The following is a 27,183-nucleotide window of genomic DNA, read 5'->3' as shown; positions in this document are numbered from 1 at the left end:
ACAAATTCTAGACACTTGGAATCCAATCCTGAATAAATCAAAAAAATAATTACCGCATTTTTCCTTGGCATTCTATGAATTAGTAAAATAGATACTGCACTTCCCCTTTTCAATGTATTTTGGAAACTGCCACATTTGGAGTAATGATTTTCTTTCAATGCAGCTCTCAATCAATCAATACAAAATTCAGGCATTAATTGTAGAGCATGTGAAGATGTTATTTGTGTCAAGCATTTTCTCAAATATTTGGAAAATCCTAAACTATAGGTAATTCCGTGTTAATGTTATTTTTACAATATCTTTTTGATTTATCCAACTTTAAGCATCTTTGAAACATAATTGAAAAAGCAATTAATTACTAATATTTGAATCAATAGTTTCAACAGCAGCATGGACATTGCTCCTTTGAAAAAGTAATTTTGGTTAATTAGTTTTATCCAATTTTTAAGAAACTCAGTTTTTTATGTGTCAGAATGGCCGAGCGGTCTAAGGTGCTGCGTTCAGGTCGCAGTCTCCTCTGGAGGCGAGGGTTCAAATCCCACTTCTGACAGTGTTCTTCCTTTTCTTCTTTGTTCTACAATGTCTCTTCCTTGTTGCTTGTGAAGAGAAATACTTAAGATATTCACTGCAAATCTGTTTCACAAAAAACTTTGAAGAATAATCAACCTTCCATTATTTCTGCTTTATACCAATCAAAGAAAATGTTGCATTCTTCCCTAAAAATATGGACTTAAATACTACTCCAGACATCAATATTATATGAATTTTTTTCTTTGGTCAACATTTTTTCATATACTGAGTTTGCAAAATAAAATATCCCCCAACTTCTGAATCAGGGCTCCATATCTCAGGAGTAAGAACACTGCTCTTTTAAGCCAGTGGTCATGAACACAAACCCTACTTGTACACTCCTTCATAGCATCCAGTCAAGCCCATAAGCCAAAATCATTAGCCAGTTCTTGGAAAGTTCATAAATGTCTTTTCTATGGTGAGTGAAAATCCACAAGACAACAAATTCTAGACACTTGGAATCCAATCCTGAATAAATCAAAAAAATAATTACCGCATTTTTCCTTGGCATTCTATGAATTAGTAAAATAGATACTGCACTTCCCCTTTTCAATGTATTTTGGAAACTGCCACATTTGGAGTAATGATTTTCTTTCAATGCAGCTCTCAATCAATCAATACAAAATTCAGGCATTAATTGTAGAGCATGTGAAGATGTTATTTGTGTCAAGCATTTTCTCAAATATTTGGAAAATCCTAAACTATAGGTAATTCCGTGTTAATGTTATTTTTACAATATCTTTTTTATTTATCCAACTTTAAGCATCTTTGAAACATAATTGAAAAAGCAATTAATTACTAATATTTGAATCAATAGTTTCAACAGCAGCATGGACATTGCTCCTTTGAAAAAGTAATTTTGGTTAATTAGTTTTATCCAATTTTTAAGAAACTCAGTTTTTTATGTGTCAGAATGGCCGAGCGGTCTAAGGTGCTGCGTTCAGGTCGCAGTCTCCTCTGGAGGCGAGGGTTCAAATCCCACTTCTGACAGTGTTCTTCCTTTTCTTCTTTGTTCTACAATGTCTCTTCCTTGTTGCTTGTGAAGAGAAATACTTAAGATAGTCACTGCAAATCTGTTTCACAAAAAACTTTGAAGAATAATCAACCTTCCATTATTTCTGCTTTATACCAATCAAAGAAAATGTTGCATTCTTCCCTAAAAATATGGACTTAAATACTACTCCAGACATCAATATTATATGAATTTTTTTCTTTGGTCAACATTTTTTCATATACTGAGTTTGCAAAATAAAAAATCCCCCAACTTCTGAATCAGGGCTCCATATCTCAGGAGTAAGAACACTGCTCTTTTAAGCCAGTGGTCATGAACACAAACCCTACTTGTACACTCCTTCATAGCATCCAGTCAAGCCCATAAGCCAAAATCATTAGCCAGTTCTTGGAAAGTTCATAAATGTCTTTTCTATGGTGAGTGAAAATCCACAAGACAACAAATTCTAGACACTTGGAATCCAATCCTGAATAAAGCAAAAAAATAATTACCGCATTTTTCCTTGGCATTCTATGAATTAGTAAAATAGATACTGCACTTCCCCTTTTCAATGTATTTTGGAAACTGCCACATTTGGAGTAATGATTTTCTTTTAATGCAGCTCTCAATCAATCAATACAAAATTCAGGCATTAATTGTAGAGCATGTGAAGATGTTATTTGTGTCAAGCATTTTCTCAAATATTTGGAAAATCCTAAACTATAGGTAATTCCGTGTTAATGTTATTTTTACAATATCTTTTTGATTTATCCAACTTTAAGCATCTTTGAAAAATAATTGAAAAAGCAATTTATTACTAATATTTGAATCAATAGTTTCAACAGCAGCATGGACATTGCTCCTTTGAAAAAGTAATTTTGGTTAATTAGTTTTATCCAATTTTTAAGAAACTCAGTTTTTTATGTGTCAGAATGGCCGAGCGGTCTAAGGTGCTGCGTTCAGGTCGCAGTCTCCTCTGGAGGCGAGGGTTCAAATCCCACTTCTGACAGTGTTCTTCCTTTTCTTCTTTGTTCTACAATGTCTCTTCCTTGTTGCTTGTGAAGAGAAATACTTAAGATATTCACTGCAAATCTGTTTCACAAAAAACTTTGAAGAATAATCAACCTTCCATTATTTCTGCTTTATACCAATCAAAGAAAATGTTGCATTCTTCCCTAAAAATATGGACTGAAATACTTCTCCAGACATCAATATTATATGAATTTTTTTCTTTGGTCAACATTTTTTCATATACTGAGTTTGCAAAATAAAATATCCCCCAACTTCTGAATCAGGGCTCCATATCTCAGGAGTAAGAACACTGCTCTTTTAAGCCAGTGGTCATGAACACAAACCCTACTTGTACACTCCTTCATAGCATCCAGTCAAGCCCATAAGCCAAAATCATTAGCCAGTTCTTGGAAAGTTCATAAATGTCTTTTCTATGGTGAGTGAAAATCCACAAGACAACAAATTCTAGACACTTGGAATCCAATCCTGAATAAAGCAAAAAAATAATTACCGCATTTTTCCTTGGCATTCTATGAATTAGTAAAATAGATACTGCACTTCCCCTTTTCAATGTATTTTGGAAACTGCCACATTTGGAGTAATGATTTTCTTTCAATGCAGCTCTCAATCAATCAATACAAAATTCAGGCATTAATTGTAGAGCATGTGAAGATGTTATTTGTGTCAAGCATTTTCTCAAATATTTGGAAAATCCTAAACTATAGGTAATTCCGTGTTAATGTTATTTTTACAATATCTTTTTGATTTATCCAACTTTAAGCATCTTTGAAAAATAATTGAAAAAGCAATTTATTACTAATATTTGAATCAATAGTTTCAACAGCAGCATGGACATTGCTCCTTTGAAAAAGTAATTTTGGTTAATTAGTTTTATCCAATTTTTAAGAAACTCAGTTTTTTATGTGTCAGAATGGCCGAGCGGTCTAAGGTGCTGCGTTCAGGTCGCAGTCTCCTCTGGAGGCGAGGATTCAAATCCCACTTCTGACAGTGTTCTTCCTTTTCTTCTTTGTTCTACAATGTCTCTTCCTTGTTGCTTGTGAAGAGAAATACTTAAGATATTCACTGCAAATCTGTTTCACAAAAAACTTTGAAGAATAATCAACCTTCCATTATTTCTGCTTTATACCAATCAAAGAAAATGTTGCATTCTTCACTAAAAATATGGACTTAAATACTACTTCAGACATCAATATTATATGAATTTTTTTCTTTGGTCAACATTTTTTCATATACTGAGTTTGCAAAATAAAATATCCCCCAACTTCTGAATCAGGGCTCCATATCTCAGGAGTAAGAACACTGCTCTTTTAAGCCAGTGGTCATGAACACAAACCCTACTTGTACACTCCTTCATAGCATCCAGTCAAGCCCATAAGCCAAAATCATTAGCCAGTTCTTGGAAAGTTCATAAATGTCTTTTCTATGGTGAGTGAAAATCCACAAGACAACAAATTCTAGACACTTGGATTCCAATCCTGAATAGAGCAAAAACAAATAATTACCGCATTTTTCCTTGGCATTCTATGAATTAGAAAAATAGATACTGCACTTCCCCTTTTCAATGTTTTTTGGAAACTGCCACATTTGGAGTAATGATTTTCTTTCAATGCAGCTCTCAATCAATCAATACAAAATTCAGGCATTAATTGTAGATCATGTGAAGATGTTATTTGTGTCAAGCATTTTCTCAAATATTTGGAAAATCCTAAACTATAGGTAATTCCGTGTTAATGTTATTTTTACAATATCTTTTTGATTTATCCAACTTTAAGCATCTTTGAAAACTAATTGAAAACGCAATTTACTACTAATATTTGAATCAATAGTTTCAACAGCAGCATGGACATTGCACCTTTGAAAAAGTAATTTTGGTTAATTAGTTTTATCCAATTTTTATGAAACTCAGTTTTTTCATGTGTCAGGATGGCTGAGCGGTCCAAGGCACTGCGTTCAGGTCGCAGTCTCCTCTGGAGGCGTGGGTTCAAATCCCACTTCTGACAGTGTTCTTCCTTTTCTTCTTTGTTCTACAATGTCTCTTCCTTGTTGCTTGTGAAGAGAAATACTTAAGATATTCACTGCAAATCTGTTTCACAAACCACTTTGAAGAATAATCAACCTTCCATTATTTCTGCTTTATACCAATCAAAGAAAATGTTGCATTCTTCCCTAAAAATATGGACTTAAATACTACTTCAGACATCAATATTATATGTATTTTTTTCTTTGGTCAACATTTTTCATATACTGAGTTTGCAAAATAAAATATCCCCCAACGTCTGAATCAGGGCTCCATATCTCAGGAGTAAGAACACTGCTCTTTTAAGCCAGTGGTCATGAACACAAACCCTACTTGTACACTCCTTCATAGCATCCAGTCAAGCCCATAAGCCAAAATCATTAGCCAGTTCTTGGAAAGTTCATAAATGTCTTTTCTATGGTGAGTGAAAATCCACAAGACAACAAATTCTAGACACTTGGAATCCAATCCTGAATAGAGCAAAAAAAATAATTACCGCATTTTTCCTTGGCATTCTATGAATTAGAAAAATAGATACTGCACATCCCCATTTCAATGTATTTTGGAAACTGCCAGATTTGGAGTAATGATTTTCTTTCAATGCAGCTCTCAATCAATCAATCAATACAAAATTCAGGCATTAATTGTAGATCATGTGAAGATGTTATTTGTGTCAAGCATTTTCTCAAATATTTGGAAAATCCTAAACTATAGGTAAATTCCGTGTTAATGTTATTTTTACAATATCTTTTTGATTTATCCAACTTTAAGCATCTTTGAAAAATAATTGAAAAAGTAATTTATTACTAATCGGGGTGGCCGAGCGGTCTAAAGTGCTGCGTTCAGGTCGCAGTCTCCTCTGGAGGCATGGATTCAAATCCCTCTTCTGACAGTGTTCTTCTTTGTTCTACAATGTCTCTTCCTTGTTGCTTGTGAAGAGAAATACTTAAGATATTCACTGCAAATCTGTTTCACAAAAAACTTTGAAGAATAATCAACCTTCCATTATTTCTGCTTTATACCAATCAAAGAAAATGTTGCATTCGTCCCTAAAAATATGGACTTAAATACTGCTTCAGACATCAATATTATATGTATTTTTTTCTTTGGTCAACATTTTTTCATATACTGAGTTTGCAAAATAAAATATCCCCCAACTTCTGAATCAGGGCTCCATATCTCAGGAGTAAGAACACTGCTCTTTTAAGCCAGTGGTCATGAACACAAACCCTACTTGTACACTCCTTCATAGCATCCAGTCAAGCCCATAAGCCAAAATCATTAGCCAGTTCTTGGAAAGTTCATAAATGTCTTTTCTATGGTGAGTGACAATCCACAAGACAACAAATTCTAGACACTTGGAATCCAATCCTGAATAGAGCAAAAAATAATAATTACCGCATTTTTCCTTGGCATTCTATGAATTAGAAAAATAGATACTACACATCCCCTTTTCAATGTATTTTGGAAACTGCCACATTTGGAGTAATGATTTTCTTTCAATGCAGCTCTCAATCAATCAATACAAAATTCAGGCATTAATTGTAGATCATGTGAAGATGTTATTTGTGTCAAGCATTTTCTCAAATATTTGGAAAATCCTAAACTATAGGTAATTCCGTGTTAATGTTATTTTTACAATATCTTTTAGATTTATCCAACTTTAAGCATCTTTGAAAAATAATTGAAAAAGCAATTTATTACTAATATTTGAATCAATAGTTTCAACAGCAGCATGGACATTGCTCCTTTGAAAAAGTAATTTTGGTTAATTAGTTTTATCCAATTTTTAAGAAACTCAGTTTTTTATGTGTCAGAATGGCCGAGCGGTCTAAGGTGCTGCGTTCAGGTCGCAGTCTCCTCTGGAGGCGAGGGTTCAAATCCCACTTCTGACAGTGTTCTTCCTTTTCTTCTTTGTTCTACAATGTCTCTTCCTTGTTGCTTGTGAAGAGAAATACTTAAGATATTCACTGCAAATCTGTTTCACAAAAAACTTTGAAGAATAATCAACCTTCCATTATTTCTGCTTTATACCAATCAAAGAAAATGTTGCATTCTTCCCTAAAAATATGGACTTAAATACTACTTCAGACATCAATATTATATGAATTTTTTTCTTTGGTCAACATTTTTTCATATACTGAGTTTGCAAAATAAAATATCCCCCAACTTCTGAATCAGGGCTCCATATCTCAGGAGTAAGAACACTGCTCTTTTAAGCCAGTGGTCATGAACACAAACCCTACTTGTACACTCCTTCATAGCATCCAGTCAAGCCCATAAGCCAAAATCATTAGCCAGTTCTTGGAAAGTTCATAAATGTCTTTTCTATGGTGAGTGAAAATCCACAAGACAACAAATTCTAGACACTTGGAATCCAATCCTGAATAAAGCAAAAAAATAATTACCGCATTTTTCCTTGGCATTCTATGAATTAGTAAAATAGATACTGCACTTCCCCTTTTCAATGTATTTTGGAAACTGCCACATTTGGAGTAATGATTTTCTTTCAATGCAGCTCTCAATCAATCAATACAAAATTCAGGCATTAATTGTAGAGCATGTGAAGATGTTATTTGTGTCAAGCATTTTCTCAAATATTTGGAAAATCCTAAACTATAGGTAATTCCGTGTTAATGTTATTTTTACAATATCTTTTTGATTTATCCAACTTTAAGCATCTTTGAAAAATAATTGAAAAAGCAATTTATTACTAATATTTGAATCAATAGTTTCAACAGCAGCATGGACATTGCTCCTTTGAAAAAGTAATTTTGGTTAATTAGTTTTATCCAATTTTTAAGAAACTCAGTTTTTTATGTGTCAGAATGGCCGAGCGGTCTAAGGTGCTGCGTTCAGGTCGCAGTCTCCTCTGGAGGCGAGGATTCAAATCCCACTTCTGACAGTGTTCTTCCTTTTCTTCTTTGTTCTACAATGTCTCTTCCTTGTTGCTTGTGAAGAGAAATACTTAAGATATTCACTGCAAATCTGTTTCACAAAAAACTTTGAAGAATAATCAACCTTCCATTATTTCTGCTTTATACCAATCAAAGAAAATGTTGCATTCTTCACTAAAAATATGGACTTAAATACTACTTCAGACATCAATATTATATGAATTTTTTTCTTTGGTCAACATTTTTTCATATACTGAGTTTGCAAAATAAAATATCCCCCAACTTCTGAATCAGGGCTCCATATCTCAGGAGTAAGAACACTGCTCTTTTAAGCCAGTGGTCATGAACACAAACCCTACTTGTACACTCCTTCATAGCATCCAGTCAAGCCCATAAGCCAAAATCATTAGCCAGTTCTTGGAAAGTTCATAAATGTCTTTTCTATGGTGAGTGAAAATCCACAAGACAACAAATTCTAGACACTTGGATTCCAATCCTGAATAGAGCAAAAAAAAATAATTACCGCATTTTTCCTTGGCATTCTATGAATTAGAAAAATAGATACTGCACTTCCCCTTTTCAATGTTTTTTGGAAACTGCCACATTTGGAGTAATGATTTTCTTTCAATGCAGCTCTCAATCAATCAATACAAAATTCAGGCATTAATTGTAGATCATGTGAAGATGTTATTTGTGTCAAGCATTTTCTCAAATATTTGGAAAATCCTAAACTATAGGTAATTCCGTGTTAATGTTATTTTTACAATATCTTTTTGATTTATCCAACTTTAAGCATCTTTGAAAACTAATTGAAAACGCAATTTACTACTAATATTTGAATCAATAGTTTCAACAGCAGCATGGACATTGCACCTTTGAAAAAGTAATTTTGGTTAATTAGTTTTATCCAATTTTTATGAAACTCAGTTTTTTCATGTGTCAGGATGGCTGAGCGGTCCAAGGCACTGCGTTCAGGTCGCAGTCTCCTCTGGAGGCGTGGGTTCAAATCCCACTTCTGACAGTGTTCTTCCTTTTCTTCTTTGTTCTACAATGTCTCTTCCTTGTTGCTTGTGAAGAGAAATACTTAAGATATTCACTGCAAATCTGTTTCACAAACCACTTTGAAGAATAATCAACCTTCCATTATTTCTGCTTTATACCAATCAAAGAAAATGTTGCATTCTTCCCTAAAAATATGGACTTAAATACTACTTCAGACATCAATATTATATGTATTTTTTTCTTTGGTCAACATTTTTCATATACTGAGTTTGCAAAATAAAATATCCCCCAACGTCTGAATCAGGGCTCCATATCTCAGGAGTAAGAACACTGCTCTTTTAAGCCAGTGGTCATGAACACAAACCCTACTTGTACACTCCTTCATAGCATCCAGTCAAGCCCATAAGCCAAAATCATTAGCCAGTTCTTGGAAAGTTCATAAATGTCTTTTCTATGGTGAGTGAAAATCCACAAGACAACAAATTCTAGACACTTGGAATCCAATCCTGAATAGAGCAAAAAAAATAATTACCGCATTTTTCCTTGGCATTCTATGAATTAGAAAAATAGATACTGCACATCCCCATTTCAATGTATTTTGGAAACTGCCAGATTTGGAGTAATGATTTTCTTTCAATGCAGCTCTCAATCAATCAATCAATACAAAATTCAGGCATTAATTGTAGATCATGTGAAGATGTTATTTGTGTCAAGCATTTTCTCAAATATTTGGAAAATCCTAAACTATAGGTAAATTCCGTGTTAATGTTATTTTTACAATATCTTTTTGATTTATCCAACTTTAAGCATCTTTGAAAAATAATTGAAAAAGTAATTTATTACTAATCGGGGTGGCCGAGCGGTCTAAAGTGCTGCGTTCAGGTCGCAGTCTCCTCTGGAGGCATGGATTCAAATCCCTCTTCTGACAGTGTTCTTCTTTGTTCTACAATGTCTCTTCCTTGTTGCTTGTGAAGAGAAATACTTAAGATATTCACTGCAAATCTGTTTCACAAAAAACTTTGAAGAATAATCAACCTTCCATTATTTCTGCTTTATACCAATCAAAGAAAATGTTGCATTCGTCCCTAAAAATATGGACTTAAATACTGCTTCAGACATCAATATTATATGTATTTTTTTCTTTGGTCAACATTTTTTCATATACTGAGTTTGCAAAATAAAATATCCCCCAACTTCTGAATCAGGGCTCCATATCTCAGGAGTAAGAACACTGCTCTTTTAAGCCAGTGGTCATGAACACAAACCCTACTTGTACACTCCTTCATAGCATCCAGTCAAGCCCATAAGCCAAAATCATTAGCCAGTTCTTGGAAAGTTCATAAATGTCTTTTCTATGGTGAGTGACAATCCACAAGACAACAAATTCTAGACACTTGGAATCCAATCCTGAATAGAGCAAAAAATAATAATTACCGCATTTTTCCTTGGCATTCTATGAATTAGAAAAATAGATACTGCACATCCCCTTTTCAATGTATTTTGGAAACTGCCACATTTGGAGTAATGATTTTCTTTCAATGCAGCTCTCAATCAATCAATACAAAATTCAGGCATTAATTGTAGATCATGTGAAGATGTTATTTGTGTCAAGCATTTTCTCAAATATTTGGAAAATCCTAAACTATAGGTAATTCCGTGTTAATGTTATTTTTACAATATCTTTTTGATTTATCCAACTTTAAGCATCTTTGAAAAATAATTGAAAAAGCAATTTATTACTAATATTTGAATCAATAGTTTCAACAGCAGCATGGACATTGCTCCTTTGAAAAAGTAATTTTGGTTAATTAGTTTTATCCAATTTTTAAGAAACTCAGTTTTTTATGTGTCAGAATGGCCGAGCGGTCTAAGGTGCTGCGTTCAGGTCGCAGTCTCCTCTGGAGGCGAGGGTTCAAATCCCACTTCTGACAGTGTTCTTCCTTTTCTTCTTTGTTCTACAATGTCTCTTCCTTGTTGCTTGTGAAGAGAAATACTTAAGATATTCACTGCAAATCTGTTTCACAAAAAACTTTGAAGAATAATCAACCTTCCATTATTTCTGCTTTATACCAATCAAAGAAAATGTTGCATTCTTCCCTAAAAATATGGACTTAAATACTACTTCAGACATCAATATTATATGAATTTTTTTCTTTGGTCAACATTTTTTCATATACTGAGTTTGCAAAATAAAATATCCCCCAACTTCTGAATCAGGGCTCCATATCTCAGGAGTAAGAACACTGCTCTTTTAAGCCAGTGGTCATGAACACAAACCCTACTTGTACACTCCTTCATAGCATCCAGTCAAGCCCATAAGCCAAAATCATTAGCCAGTTCTTGGAAAGTTCATAAATGTCTTTTCTATGGTGAGTGAAAATCCACAAGACAACAAATTCTAGACACTTGGATTCCAATCCTGAATAGAGCAAAAAAAAATAATTACCGCATTTTTCCTTGGCATTCTATGAATTAGAAAAATAGATACTGCACATCCCCTTTTCAATGTATTTTGGAAACTGCCACATTTGGAGTAATGATTTTCTTTCAATGCAGCTCTCAATCAATCAATACAAAATTCAGGCATTAATTGTAGAGCATGTGAAGATGTTATTTGTGTCAAGCATTTTCTCAAATATTTGGAAAATCCTAAACTATAGGTAATTCCGTGTTAATGTTATTTTTACAATATCTTTTTGATTTATCCAACTTTAAGCATCTTTGAAAAATAATTGAAAAAGCAATTTATTACTAATATTTGAATCAATAGTTTCAACAGCAGCATGGACATTGCACCTTTGAAAAAGTAATTTTGGTTAATTAGTTTTATCCAATTTTTATGAAACTCAGTTTTTTATGTGTCAGGATGGCCGAGCGGTCTAAGGCACTGCGTTCAGGTCGCAGTCTCCTCTGGAGGCGTGGGTTCAAATCCCACTTCTGACAGTGTTCTTCCTTTTCTTCTTTGTTCTACAATGTCTCTTCCTTGTTGCTTGTGAAGAGAAATACTTAAGATATTCACTGCAAATCTGTTTCACAAACCACTTTGAAGAATAATCAACCTTCCATTATTTCTGCTTTATACCAATCAAAGAAAATGTTGCATTCTTCCCTAAAAATATGGACTTAAATACTACTTCAGACATCAATATTATATGTATTTTTTTCTTTGGTCAACATTTTTTCATATACTGAGTTTGCAAAATAAAATATCCCCCAACTTCTGAATCAGGGCTCCATATCTCAGGAGTAAGAACACTGCTCTTTTAAGCCAGTGGTCATGAACACAAACCCTACTTGTACACTCCTTCATAGCATCCAATCAAGCCCGTAAGCCAAAATCATTAGCCAGTTCTTGGAAAGTTCATAAATGTCTTTTCTATGGTGAGTGAAAATCCACAAGACAACAAATTCTAGACACTTGGAATCCAATCCTGAATAAAGCAAAAAAATAATTACCGTATTTTTCCTTGGCATTCTATAAATTAGAAAAATAGATACTGCACATCCCCTTTTCAATGTATTTTGGAAACTGCCACATTTGGAGTAATGATTTTCTTTCAATGCAGCTCTCAATCAATCAATACAAAATTCAGGCATTAATTGTAGAGCATGTGAAGATGTTATTTGTGTCAAGCATTTTCTCAAATATTTGGAAAATCCTAAACTATAGGTAATTCCATGTTAATGTTATTTTTACAATATCTTTTTGATTTATCCAACTTTAAGCATCTTTGAAAAATAATTGAAAAAGCAATTTACTACTAATATTTGAATCAATAGTTTCAACAGCAGCATGGACAATTCACCTTTGAAAAAGTAATTTTGGTTAATTAGTTTTATCCAATTTTTATGAAACTCAGTTTTTTATGTGTCAGGATGGCTGAGCGGTCTAAGGCACTGCGTTCAGGTCTCAGTCTCCTCTGGAGGCGTGGGTTCAAATCCCACTTCTGACAGTGTTCTTCCTTTTCTTCTTTGTTCTACAATGTCCCTTCCTTGTTGCTTGTGAAGAGAAATACTTAAGATATTCACTGCAAATCTGTTTCACAAACCACTTTGAAGAATAATCAACCTTCCATTATTTCTGCTTTATACCAATCAAAGAAAATGTTGCATTCTTCCCTAAAAATATGGACTTAAATACTACTTCAGACATCAATATTATATGTATTTTTTTCTTTGGTCAACATTTTTCATATACTGAGTTTGCAAAATAAAATATCCCCCAACGTCTGAATCAGGGCTCCATATCTCAGGAGTAAGAACACTGCTCTTTTAAGCCAGTGGTCATGAACACAAACCCTACTTGTACACTCCTTCATAGCATCCAGTCAAGCCCATAAGCCAAAATCATTAGCCAGTTCTTGGAAAGTTCATAAATGTCTTTTCTATGGTGAGTGAAAATCCACAAGACAACAAATTCTAGACACTTGGAATCCAATCCTGAATAGAGCAAAAAAAATAATTACCGCATTTTTCCTTGGCATTCTATGAATTAGAAAAATAGATACTGCACATCCCCATTTCAATGTATTTTGGAAACTGCCAGATTTGGAGTAATGATTTTCTTTCAATGCAGCTCTCAATCAATCAATCAATACAAAATTCAGGCATTAATTGTAGATCATGTGAAGATGTTATTTGTGTCAAGCATTTTCTCAAATATTTGGAAAATCCTAAACTATAGGTAAATTCCGTGTTAATGTTATTTTTACAATATCTTTTTGATTTATCCAACTTTAAGCATCTTTGAAAAATAATTGAAAAAGTAATTTATTACTAATCGGGGTGGCCGAGCGGTCTAAAGTGCTACGTTCAGGTCGCAGTCTCCTCTGGAGGCATGGATTCAAATCCCTCTTCTGACAGTGTTCTTCTTTGTTCTACAATGTCTCTTCCTTGTTGCTTGTGAGGAGAAATACTTAAGATATTCACTGCAAATCTGTTTCACAAAAAACTTTGAAGAATAATCAACCTTCCATTATTTCTGCTTTATACCAATCAAAGAAAATGTTGCATTCGTCCCTAAAAATATGGACTTAAATACTGCTTCAGACATCAATATTATATGTATTTTTTTCTTTGGTCAACATTTTTTCATATACTGAGTTTGCAAAATAAAATATCCCCCAACTTCTGAATCAGGGCTCCATATCTCAGGAGTAAGAACACTGCTCTTTTAAGCCAGTGGTCATGAACACAAACCCTACTTGTACACTCCTTCATAGCATCCAGTCAAGCCCATAAGCCAAAATCATTAGCCAGTTCTTGGAAAGTTCATAAATGTCTTTTCTATGGTGAGTGACAATCCACAAGACAACAAATTCTAGACACTTGGAATCCAATCCTGAATAGAGCAAAAAATAATAATTACCGCATTTTTCCTTGGCATTCTATGAATTAGAAAAATAGATACTGCACATCCCCTTTTCAATGTATTTTGGAAACTGCCACATTTGGAGTAATGATTTTCTTTCAATGCAGCTCTCAATCAATCAATACAAAATTCAGGCATTAATTGTAGATCATGTGAAGATGTTATTTGTGTCAAGCATTTTCTCAAATATTTGGAAAATCCTAAACTATAGGTAATTCCGTGTTAATGTTATTTTTACAATATCTTTTTGATTTATCCAACTTTAAGCATCTTTGAAAAATAATTGAAAAAGCAATTTATTACTAATATTTGAATCAATAGTTTCAACAGCAGCATGGACATTGCTCCTTTGAAAAAGTAATTTTGGTTAATTAGTTTTATCCAATTTTTAAGAAACTCAGCTTTTTATGTGTCAGAATGTCCGAGCGGTCTAAGGTGCTGCGTTCAGGTCGCAGTCTCCTCTGGAGGCGAGGGTTCAAATCCCACTTCTGACAGTGTTCTTCCTTTTCTTCTTTGTTCTACAATGTCTCTTCCTTGTTGCTTGTGAAGAGAAATACTTAAGATATTCACTGCAAATCTGTTTCACAAACCACTTTGAAGAATAATCAACCTTCCATTATTTCTGCTTTATACCAATCAAAGAAAATGTTGCATTCTTCCCTAAAAATATGGACTTAAATACTACTTCAGACATCAATATTATATGTATTTTTTTCTTTGGTCAACATTTTTTCATATACTGAGTTTGCAAAATAAAATATCCCCCAACTTCTGAATCAGGGCTCCATATCTCAGGAGTAAGAACACTGCTCTTTTAAGCCAGTGGTCATGAACACAAACCCTACTTGTACACTCCTTCATAGCATCCAGTCAAGCCCATAAGCCAAAATCATTAGCCAGTTCTTGGAAAGTTCATAAATGTCTTTTCTATGGTGAGTGAAAATCCACAAGACAACAAATTCTAGACACTTGGATTCCAATCCTGAATAGAGCAAAAAAAAATAATTACCGCATTTTTCCTTGGCATTCTATGAATTAGAAAAATAGATACTGCACATCCCCTTTTCAATGTATTTTGGAAACTGCCACATTTGGAGTAATGATTTTCTTTCAATGCAGCTCTCAATCAATCAATACAAAATTCAGGCATTAATTGTAGAGCATGTGAAGATGTTATTTGTGTCAAGCATTTTCTCAAATATTTGGAAAATCCTAAACTATAGGTAATTCCATGTTAATGTTATTTTTACAATATCTTTTTGATTTATCCAACTTTAAGCATCTTTGAAAAATAATTGAAAAAGCAATTTACTACTAATATTTGAATCAATAGTTTCAACAGCAGCATGGACAATTCACCTTTGAAAAAGTAATTTTGGTTAATTAGTTTTATCCAATTTTTATGAAACTCAGTTTTTTATGTGTCAGGATGGCTGAGCGGTCTAAGGCACTGCGTTCAGGTCTCAGTCTCCTCTGGAGGTGTGGGTTCAAATCCCACTTCTGACAGTGTTCTTCCTTTTCTTCTTTGTTCTACAATGTCTCTTCCTTGTTGCTTGTGAAGAGAAATACTTAAGATATTCACCGCAAATCTGTTTCACAAACCACTTTGAAGAATAATCAACCTTCCATTATTTCTGCTTTATACCAATCAAAGAAAATGTTGCATTCTTCCCTAAAAATATGGACTTAAATACTACTTCAGACATCAATATTATATGAATTTTTTTCTTTGGTCAACATTTTTTCATATACTGAGTTTGCAAAATAAAATATCCCCCAACTTCTGAATCAGGGCTCCATATCTCAGGAGTAAGAACACTGCTCTTTTAAGCCAGTGGTCATGAACACAAACCCTACTTGTACACTCCTTCATAGCATCCAGTCAAGCCCATAAGCCAAAATCATTAGCCAGTTCTTGGAAAGTTCATAAATGTCTTTTCTATGGTGAGTGAAAATCCACAAGACAACAAATTCTAGACACTTGGAATCCAATCCTGAATAAAGCAAAAAAATAATTACCGCATTTTTCCTTGGCATTCTATGAATTAGTAAAATAGATACTGCACTTCCCCTTTTCAATGTATTTTGGAAACTGCCACATTTGGAGTAATGATTTTCTTTCAATGCAGCTCTCAATCAATCAATACAAAATTCAGGCATTAATTGTAGAGCATGTGAAGATGTTATTTGTGTCAAGCATTTTCTCAAATATTTGGAAAATCCTAAACTATAGGTAATTCCGTGTTAATGTTATTTTTACAATATCTTTTTGATTTATCCAACTTTAAGCATCTTTGAAAAATAATTGAAAAAGCAATTTATTACTAATATTTGAATCAATAGTTTCAACAGCAGCATGGACATTGCTCCTTTGAAAAAGTAATTTTGGTTAATTAGTTTTATCCAATTTTTAAGAAACTCAGTTTTTTATGTGTCAGAATGGCCGAGCGGTCTAAGGTGCTGCGTTCAGGTCGCAGTCTCCTCTGGAGGCGAGGGTTCAAATACCACTTCTGACAGTGTTCTTCCTTTTCTTCTTTGTTCTACAATGTCTCTTCCTTGTTGCTTGTGAAGAGAAATACTTAAGATATTCACTGCAAATCTGTTTCACAAAAAACTTTGAAGAATAATCAACCTTCCATTATTTCTGCTTTATACCAATCAAAGAAAATGTTGCATTCTTCCCTAAAAATATGGACTTAAATACTACTCCAGACATCAATATTATATGAATTTTTTTCTTTGGTCAACATTTTTTCATATACTGAGTTTGCAAAATAAAATATCCCCCAACTTCTGAATCAGGGCTCCATATCTCAGGAGTAAGAACACTGCTCTTTTAAGCCAGTGGTCATGAACACAAACCCTACTTGTACACTCCTTCATAGCATCCAGTCAAGCCCATAAGCCAAAATCATTAGCCAGTTCTTGGAAAGTTCATAAATGTCTTTTCTATGGTGAGTGAAAATCCACAAGACAACAAATTCTAGACACTTGGAATCCAATCCTGAATAAAGCAAAAAAATAATTACCGCATTTTTCCTTGGCATTCTATGAATTAGTAAAATAGATACTGCACTTCCCCTTTTCAATGTATTTTGGAAACTGCCACATTTGGAGTAATGATTTTCTTTCAATGCAGCTCTCAATCAATCAATACAAAATTCAGGCATTAATTGTAGAGCATGTGAAGATGTTATTTGTGTCAAGCATTTTCTCAAATATTTGGAAAATCCTAAACTATAGGTAATTCCATGTTAATGTTATTTTTACAATATCTTTTTGATTTATCCAACTTTAAGCATCTTTGAAAACTAATTGAAAAAGCAATTTACTACTAATATTTGAATCAATAGTTTCAACAGCAGCATGGACAATTCACCTTTGAAAAAGTAATTTTGGTTAATTAGTTTTATCCAATTTTTATGAAACTCAGTTTTTTATGTGTAAAGATGGCTGAGCGGTCTAAGGCACTGCGTTCAGGTCGCAGTCTCCTCTGGAGGCGTGGGTTCAAATCCCACTTCTGACAGTGTTCTTCCTTTTCTTCTTTGTTCTACAATGTCTCTTCCTTGTTGCTTGTGAAGAGAAATACTTAAGATATTCACTGCAAATCTGTTTCACAAACCACTTTGAAGAATAATCAACCTTCCATTATTTCTGCTTTATACCAATCAAAGAAAATGTTGCATTCTTCCCTAAAAATATGGACTTAAATACTACTTCAGACATCAATATTATATGTATTTTTTTCTTTGGTCAACATTTTTCATATACTGAGTTTGCAAAATAAAATATCCCCCAACGTCTGAATCAGGGCTCCATATCTCAGGAGTAAGAACACTGCTCTTTTAAGCCAGTGGTCATGAACACAAACCCTACTTGTACACTCCTTCATAGCATCCATTCAAGCCCATAAGCCAAAATCATTAGCCAGTTCTTGGAAAGTTCATAAATGTCTTTTCTATGGTGAGTGAAAATCCACAAGACAACAAATTCTAGACACTTGGAATCCAATCCTGAATAGAGCAAAAAAAATAATTACCGCATTTTTCCTTGGCATTCTATGAATTAGAAAAATAGATACTGCACATCCCCATTTCAATGTATTTTGGAAACTGCCAGATTTGGAGTAATGATTTTCTTTCAACGCAGCTCTCAATCAATCAATCAATACAAAATTCAGGCATTAATTGTAGATCATGTGAAGATGTTATTTGTGTCAAGCATTTTCTCAAATATTTGGAAAATCCTAAACTATAGGTAAATTCCGTGTTAATGTTATTTTTACAATATCTTTTTGATTTATCCAACTTTAAGCATCTTTGAAAAATAATTGAAAAAGTAATTTATTACTAATCGGGGTGGCCGAGCGGTCAAAGGTGCTGCGTTCAGGTCGCAGTCTCCTCTGGAGGCATGGGTTCAAATCCCTCTTCTGACAGTGTTCTTCTTTGTTCTACAATGTCTCTTCCTTGTTGCTTGTGAAGAGAAATACTTAAGATATTCACTGCAAATCTGTTTCACAAAAAACTTTGAAGAATAATCAACCTTCCATTATTTCTGCTTTATACCAATCAAAGAAAATGTTGCATTCGTCCCTAAAAATATGGACTTAAATACTGCTTCAGACATCAATATTATATGTATTTTTTTCTTTGGTCAACATTTTTTCATATACTGAGTTTGCAAAATAAAATATCCCCCAACTTCTGAATCAGGGCTCCATATCTCAGGAGTAAGAACACTGCTCTTTTAAGCCAGTGGTCATGAACACAAACCCTACTTGTACACTCCTTCATAGCATCCAGTCAAGCCCATAAGCCAAAATCATTAGCCAGTTCTTGGAAAGTTCATAAATGTCTTTTCTATGGTGAGTGACAATCCACAAGACAACAAATTCTAGACACTTGGAATCCAATCCTGAATAGAGCAAAAAATAATAATTACCGCATTTTTCCTTGGCATTCTATGAATTAGAAAAATAGATACTGCACATCCCCTTTTCAATGTATTTTGGAAACTGCCACATTTGGAGTAATGATTTTCTTTCAATGCAGCTCTCAATCAATCAATACAAAATTCAGGCATTAATTGTAGATCATGTGAAGATGTTATTTGTGTCAAGCATTTTCTCAAATATTTGGAAAATCCTAAACTATAGGTAATTCCGTGTTAATGTTATTTTTACAATATCTTTTTGATTTATCCAACTTTAAGCATCTTTGAAAAATAATTGAAAAAGCAATTTATTACTAATATTTGAATCAATAGTTTCAACAGCAGCATGGACATTACTCCTTTGAAAAAGTAATTTTGGTTAATTAGTTTTATCCAATTTTTAAGAAACTCAGTTTTTTATTTGTCAGAATGGCCGAGTGGTCTAAGGTGCTGCGTTCAGGTCGCAGTCTCCTCTGGAGGCGAGGGTTCAAATCCCACTTCTGATAGTGTTCTTCCTTTTCTTCTTTGTTCTACAATGTCTCTTCCTTGTTGCTTGTGAAGAGAAATACTTAAGATATTCACTGCAAATCTGTTTCACAAAAAACTTTGAAGAATAATCAACCTTCCATTATTTCTGCTTTATACCAATCAAAGAAAATGTTGCATTCTTCCCTAAAAATATGGACTTAAATACTACTTCAGACATCAATATTATATGAATTTTTTTCTTTGGTCAACATTTTTTCATATACTGAGTTTGCAAAATAAAATATCCCCCAACTTCTGAATCAGGGCTCCATATCTCAGGAGTAAGAACACTGCTCTTTTAAGCCAGTGGTCAGGAACACAAACCCTACTTGTACACTCCTTCATAGCATCCAGTCAAGCCCATAAGCCAAAATCATTAGCCAGTTCTTGGAAAGTTCATAAATGTCTTTTCTATGGTGAGTGAAAATCCACAAGACAACAAATTCTAGACACTTGGATTCCAATCCTGAATAGAGCAAAAAAAAATAATTACCGCATTTTTCCTTGGCATTCTATGAATTAGAAAAATAGATACTGCACTTCCCCTTTTCAATGTTTTTTGGAAACTGCCACATTTGGAGTAATGATTTTCTTTCAATGCAGCTCTCAATCAATCAATACAAAATTCAGGCATTAATTGTAGATCATGTGAAGATGTTATTTGTGTCAAGCATTTTCTCAAATATTTGGAAAATCCTAAACTATAGGTAATTCCGTGTTAATGTTATTTTTACAATATCTTTTTGATTTATCCAACTTTAAGCATCTTTGAAAACTAATTGAAAAAGCAATTTACTACTAATATTTGAATCAATAGTTTCAACAGCAGCATGGACAATTCACCTTTGAAAAAGTAATTTTGGTTAATTAGTTTTATCCAATTTTTATGAAACTCAGTTTTTTATGTGTAGGGATGGTTGAGCGGTCTAAGGCACTGCGTTCAGGTCGCAGTCTCCTCTGGAGGCGTGGGTTCAAATCCCACTTCTGACAGTGTTCTTCTTTGTTCTACAATGTCTCTTCCTTGTTGCTTGTGAAGAGAAATACTTAAGATATTCACTGCAAATCTGTTTCACAAACCGCTTTGAAGAATAATCAACCTTCCATTATTTCTGCTTTATACCAATCAAAGAAAATGTTGCATTCTTCCCTAAAAATATGGACTTAAATACTACTTCAGACATCAATATTATATGTATTTTTTTTCTTTGGTCAACATTTTTTCATATACTGAGTTTGCAAAATAAAATATCCCCCAACTTCTGAATAAGGGCTCCATATCTCAGGAGTAAGAACACTGCTCTTTTAAGCCAGTGGTCATGAACACAAACCCTACTTGTACACTCCTTCATAGCATCCAATCAAGCCCGTAAGCCAAAATCATTAGCCAATTCTTGGAAAGTTCATAAATGTCTTTTCTATGGTGAGTGAAAATCCACAAGACAACAAATTCTAGACACTTGGAATCCAATCCTGAATAAAGCAAAAAAATAATTACCGCATTTTTCCTTGGCATTCTATGAATTAGAAAAATAGATACTGCACATCCCCTTTTCAATGTATTTTGGAAACTGCCACATTTGGAGTAATGATTTTCTTTCAATGCAGCTCTCAATCAATCAATACAAAATTCAGGCATTAATTGTAGAGCATGTGAAGATGTTATTTGTGTCAAGCATTTTCTCAAATATTTGGAAAATCCTAAACTATAGGTAATTCCGTGTTAATGTTATTTTGACAATATCTTTTTGATTTGTCCAACTTTAAGCATCTTTGAAAAATAATTGAAAAAGCAATTTATTACTAATATTTGAATCAATAGTTTCAACAGCAGCATGGACATTACACCTTTGAAAAAGTAATTTTGGTTAATTAGTTTTATCCAATTTTTAAGAAACTTATTTTTCTATGTGTCAGGATGGCCGAGTGGTCTAAGGTGCTGGGTTCAGGTCGCAGACTCCTCTGGAGGCGAGGGTTCAAATCCCACTTCTGACAGTGTTCTTCCTTTTCTTCTTTGTTCTACAATGTCTCTTCCTTGTTGCTTGTGAAGAGAAATACTTAAGATATTCACTGCAAATCTGTTTCACAAACCACTTTGAAGAATAATCAACCTTCCATTATTTCTGCTTTATACCAATCAAAGAAAATGTTGCATTCTTCCCTAAAAATATGGACTTAAATACTACTTCAGACATCAATATTATATGTATTTTTTTCTTTGGTCAACATTTTTTCATATACTGAGTTTGCAAAATAAAATATCCCCCAACTTCTGAATCAGGGCTCCATATCTCAGGAGTAAGAACACTGCTCTTTTAAGCCAGTGGTCATGAACACAAACCCTACTTGTACACTCCTTCATAGCATCCAATCAAGCCCGTAAGCCAAAATCATTAGCCAATTCTTGGAAAGTTCATAAATGTCTTTTCTATGGTGAGTGAAAATCCACAAGACAACAAATTCTAGACACTTGGAATCCAATCCTGAATAAAGCAAAAAAATAATTACCGCATTTTTCCTTGGCATTCTATGAATTAGAAAAATAGATACTGCACATCCCCTTTTCAATGTATTTTGGAAACTGCCACATTTGGAGTAATGATTTTCTTTCAATGCAGCTCTCAATCAATCAATCAATACAAAATTCAGGCATTAATTGTAGAGCATGTGAAGATGTTATTTGTGTCAAGCATTTTCTCAAATATTTGGAAAATCCTAAACTATAGGTAATTCCGTGTTAATGTTATTTTGACAATATCTTTTTGATTTGTCCAACTTTAAGCATCTTTGAAAAATAATTGAAAAAGCAATTTATTACTAATATTTGAATCAATAGTTTCAACAGCAGCATGGACATTACACCTTTGAAAAAGTAATTTTGGTTAATTAGTTTTATCCAATTTTTAAGAAACTTATTTTTCTATGTGTCAGGATGGCCGAGCGGTCTAAGGTGCTGCGTTCAGGTCGCAGACTCCTCTGGAGGCGAGGGTTCAAATCCCACTTCTGACAGTGTTCTTCCTTTTCTTCTTTGTTCTACAATGTCTCTTCCTTGTTGCTTGTGAAGAGAAATACTTAAGATATTCACTGCAAATCTGTTTCACAAAAAACTTTGAAGAATAATCAACCTTCCATTATTTCTGCTTTATACCAATCAAAGAAAATGTTGCATTCTTCCCTAAAAATATGGACTTAAATACTACTTCAAACATCAATTTTATATGAATTTTTTTCTTTGGTCAACATTTTTTCATATACTGAGTTTGCAAAATAAAATATCCCCCAACTTCTGAATCAGGGCTCCATATCTCAGGAGTAAGAACACTGCTCTTTTAAGCCAGTGGTCATGAACACAAACCCTACTTGTACACTCCTTCATAGCATCCAGTCAAGCCCATAAGCCAAAATCATTAGCCAGTTCTTGGAAAGTTCATAAATGTCTTTTCTATGGTGAGTGAAAATCCACAAGACAACAAATTCTAGACACTTGGAATCCAATCCTGAATAGAGCAAAAAAAAATAATTACCGCATTTTTCCTTGGCATTCTATGAATTAGAAAAATAGATACTGCACTTCCCCTTTTCAATGTATTTTGGAAACTGCCACATTTGGAGTAATGATTTTCTTTCAATGCAGCTCTCAATCAATCAATACAAAATTCAGGCATTAATTGTAGATCATGTGAAGATGTTATTTGTGTCAAGCATTTTCTCAAATATTTGGAAAATCCTACACTATAGGTAATTCCGTGTTAATGTTATTTTTACAATATCTTTTTGATTTATCCAACTTTAAGCATCTTTGAAAACTAATTGAAAAAGCAATTTACTACTAATATTTGAATCAATAGTTTCAACAGCAGCATGGACATTGCACCTTTGAAAAAGTAATTTTGGTTAATTAGTTTTATCCAATTTTTATGAAACTCAGTTTTTTATGTGTCAGGATGGCTGAGCGGTCTAAGGCACTGCGTTCAGGTCGCAGTCTCCTCTGGAGGCGTGGGTTCAAATCCCACTTCTGACAGTGTTCTTCCTTTTCTTCTTTGTTCTACAATGTCTCTTCCTTGTTGCTTGTGAAGAGAAATACTTAAGATATTCACTGCAAATCTGTTTCACAAACCACTTTGAAGAATAATCAACCTTCCATTATTTCTGCTTTATACCAATCAAAGAAAATGTTGCATTCTTCCCTAAAAATATGGACTTAAATACTACTTCAGACATCAATATTATATGTATTTTTTTCTTTGGTCAACATTTTTCATATACTGAGTTTGCAAAATAAACTATCCCCCAACGTCTGAATCAGGGCTCCATATCTCAGGAGTAAGAACACTGCTCTTTTAAGCCAGTGGTCATGAACACAAACCCTACTTGTACACTCCTTCATAGCATCCAGTCAAGCCCATAAGCCAAAATCATTAGCCAGTTCTTGGAAAGTTCATAAATGTCTTTTCTATGGTGAGTGAAAATCCACAAGACAACAAATTCTAGACACTTGGAATCCAATCCTGAATAGAGCAAAAAAAATAATTACCGCATTTTTCCTTGGCATTCTATGAATTAGAAAAATAGATACTGCACATCCCCATTTCAATGTATTTTGGAAACTGCCAGATTTGGAGTAATGATTTTCTTTCAATGCAGCTCTCAATCAATCAATCAATACAAAATTCAGGCATTAATTGTAGATCATGTGAAGATGTTATTTGTGTCAAGCATTTTCTCAAATATTTGGAAAATCCTAAACTATAGGTAAATTCCGTGTTAATGTTATTTTTACAATATCTTTTTGATTTATCCAACTTTAAGCATCTTTGAAAAATAATTGAAAAAGTAATTTATTACTAATCGGGGTGGCCGAGCGGTCTAAGGTGCTGCGTTCAGGTCGCAGTCTCCTCTGGAGGCATGGGTTCAAATCCCTCTTCTGACAGTGTTCTTCTTTGTTCTACAATGTCTCTTCCTTGTTGCTTGTGAAGAGAAATACTTAAGATATTCACTGCAAATCTGTTTCACAAAAAACTTTGAAGAATAATCAACCTTCCATTATTTCTGCTTTATACCAATCAAAGAAAATGTTGCATTCGTCCCTAAAAATATGGACTTAAATACTGCTTCAGACATCAATATTATATGTATTTTTTTCTTTGGTCAACATTTTTTCATATACTGAGTTTGCAAAATAAAATATCCCCCAACTTCTGAATCAGGGCTCCATATCTCAGGAGTAAGAACACTGCTCTTTTAAGCCAGTGGTCATGAACACAAACCCTACTTGTACACTCCTTCATAGCATCCAGTCAAGCCCATAAGCCAAAATCATTAGCCAGTTCTTGGAAAGTTCATAAATGTCTTTTCTATGGTGAGTGAAAATCCACAAGACAACAAATTCTAGACACTTGGAATCCAATCCTGAATAGAGCAAAAAAAAATAATTACCGCATTTTTCCTTGGCATTCTATGAATTAGAAAAATAGATACTGCACTTCCCCTTTTCAATGTATTTTGGAAACTGCCACATTTGGAGTAATGATTTTCTTTCAATGCAGCTCTCAATCAATCAATACAAAATTCAGGCATTAATTGTAGATCATGTGAAGATGTTATTTGTGTCAAGCATTTTCTCAAATATTTGGAAAATCCTACACTATAGGTAATTCCGTGTTAATGTTATTTTTACAATATCTTTTTGATTTATCCAACTTTAAGCATCTTTGAAAACTAATTGAAAAAGCAATTTACTACTAATATTTGAATCAATAGTTTCAACAGCAGCATGGACATTGCACCTTTGAAAAAGTAATTTTGGTTAATTAGTTTTATCCAATTTTTATGAAACTCAGTTTTTTATGTGTCAGGATGGCTGAGCGGTCTAAGGCACTGCGTTCAGGTCGCAGTCTCCTCTGGAGGCGTGGGTTCAAATCCCACTTCTGACAGTGTTCTTCCTTTTCTTCTTTGTTCTACAATGTCTCTTCCTTGTTGCTTGTGAAGAGAAATACTTAAGATATTCACTGCAAATCTGTTTCACAAACCACTTTGAAGAATAATCAACCTTCCATTATTTCTGCTTTATACCAATCAAAGAAAATGTTGCATTCTTCCCTAAAAATATGGACTTAAATACTACTTCAGACATCAATATTATATGTATTTTTTTCTTTGGTCAACATTTTTCATATACTGAGTTTGCAAAATAAACTATCCCCCAACGTCTGAATCAGGGCTCCATATCTCAGGAGTAAGAACACTGCTCTTTTAAGCCAGTGGTCATGAACACAAACCCTACTTGTACACTCCTTCATAGCATCCAGTCAAGCCCATAAGCCAAAATCATTAGCCAGTTCTTGGAAAGTTCATAAATGTCTTTTCTATGGTGAGTGAAAATCCACAAGACAACAAATTCTAGACACTTGGAATCCAATCCTGAATAGAGCAAAAAAAATAATTACCGCATTTTTCCTTGGCATTCTATGAATTAGAAAAATAGATACTGCACATCCCCATTTCAATGTATTTTGGAAACTGCCAGATTTGGAGTAATGATTTTCTTTCAATGCAGCTCTCAATCAATCAATCAATACAAAATTCAGGCATTAATTGTAGATCATGTGAAGATGTTATTTGTGTCAAGCATTTTCTCAAATATTTGGAAAATCCTAAACTATAGGTAAATTCCGTGTTAATGTTATTTTTACAATATCTTTTTGATTTATCCAACTTTAAGCATCTTTGAAAAATAATTGAAAAAGTAATTTATTACTAATCGGGGTGGCCGAGCGGTCTAAGGTGCTGCGTTCAGGTCGCAGTCTCCTCTGGAGGCATGGGTTCAAATCCCTCTTCTGACAGTGTTCTTCTTTGTTCTACAATGTCTCTTCCTTGTTGCTTGTGAAGAGAAATACTTAAGATATTCACTGCAAATCTGTTTCACAAAAAACTTTGAAGAATAATCAACCTTCCATTATTTCTGCTTTATACCAATCAAAGAAAATGTTGCATTCGTCCCTAAAAATATGGACTTAAATACTGCTTCAGACATCAATATTATATGTATTTTTTTCTTTGGTCAACATTTTTTCATATACTGAGTTTGCAAAATAAAATATCCCCCAACTTCTGAATCAGGGCTCCATATCTCAGGAGTAAGAACACTGCTCTTTTAAGCCAGTGGTCATGAACACAAACCCTACTTGTACACTCCTTCATAGCATCCAGTCAAGCCCATAAGCCAAAATCATTAGCCAGTTCTTGGAAAGTTCATAAATGTCTTTTCTATGGTGAGTGACAATCCACAAGACAACAAATTCTAGACACTTTGAATCCAATCCTGAATAGAGCAAAAAATAATAATTACCGCATTTTTCCTTGGCATTCTATGAATTAGAAAAATAGATACTGCACATCCCCTTTTCAATGTATTTTGGAAACTGCCACATTTGGAGTAATGATTTTCTTTCAATGCAGCTCTCAATCAATCAATACAAAATTCAGGCATTAATTGTAGATCATGTGAAGATGTTATTTGTGTCAAGCATTTTCTCAAATATTTGGAAAATCCTAAACTATAGGTAATTCCGTGTTAATGTTATTTTTACAATATCTTTTTGATTTATCCAACTTTAAGCATCTTTGAAAACTAATTGAAAAAGCAATTTACTACTAATATTTGAATCAATAGTTTCAACAGCAGCATGGACATTGCACCTTTGAAAAAGTAATTTTGGTTAATTAGTTTTATCCAATTTTTATGAAACTCAGTTTTTTCATGTGTCAGGATGGCTGAGCGGTCCAAGGCACTGCGTTCAGATCGCAGTCTCCTCTGGAGGCGTGGGTTCAAATCCCACTTCTGACA

At 33.6% G+C, this 27,183-nt stretch overlaps 6 non-coding genes across 6 annotated transcripts; all 6 read left to right on the top strand.

The window, feature by feature from the left end:
- The first annotated feature begins 4,510 nt into the window (after positions 1-4,510).
- Positions 4,511-4,593, top strand: TRNAL-CAG (transfer RNA leucine (anticodon CAG)). The gene has a single exon. It is a non-coding gene; the product is annotated as a tRNA-Leu (tRNA).
- Positions 4,594-8,445: 3,852 nt separating this feature from the next.
- TRNAL-CAG (transfer RNA leucine (anticodon CAG)) lies at positions 8,446-8,528 on the top strand. Its single transcript has one exon. It is a non-coding gene; the product is annotated as a tRNA-Leu (tRNA).
- Positions 8,529-11,369: 2,841 nt separating this feature from the next.
- On the top strand, positions 11,370-11,452 carry TRNAL-CAG (transfer RNA leucine (anticodon CAG)). Its single transcript has one exon. It is a non-coding gene; the product is annotated as a tRNA-Leu (tRNA).
- An 11,823-nt stretch (positions 11,453-23,275) lies between these two features.
- Positions 23,276-23,358, top strand: TRNAL-CAG (transfer RNA leucine (anticodon CAG)). Its single transcript has one exon. It is a non-coding gene; the product is annotated as a tRNA-Leu (tRNA).
- Positions 23,359-25,187: 1,829 nt separating this feature from the next.
- TRNAL-CAG (transfer RNA leucine (anticodon CAG)) lies at positions 25,188-25,270 on the top strand. The gene has a single exon. It is a non-coding gene; the product is annotated as a tRNA-Leu (tRNA).
- A 1,830-nt stretch (positions 25,271-27,100) lies between these two features.
- On the top strand, positions 27,101-27,183 carry TRNAL-CAG (transfer RNA leucine (anticodon CAG)). Its single transcript has one exon. It is a non-coding gene; the product is annotated as a tRNA-Leu (tRNA).

This window comes from Taudactylus pleione, unplaced genomic scaffold (genome assembly GCF_031769625.1).
Source record: "Taudactylus pleione unplaced genomic scaffold, aTauple2 ptg000190l, whole genome shotgun sequence".
NCBI lineage: Eukaryota > Metazoa > Chordata > Amphibia > Anura > Myobatrachidae > Taudactylus > Taudactylus pleione.
Note: the sequence above shows the minus strand (reverse complement) of the source record. Positions and strands in the feature narration are given on the sequence as shown.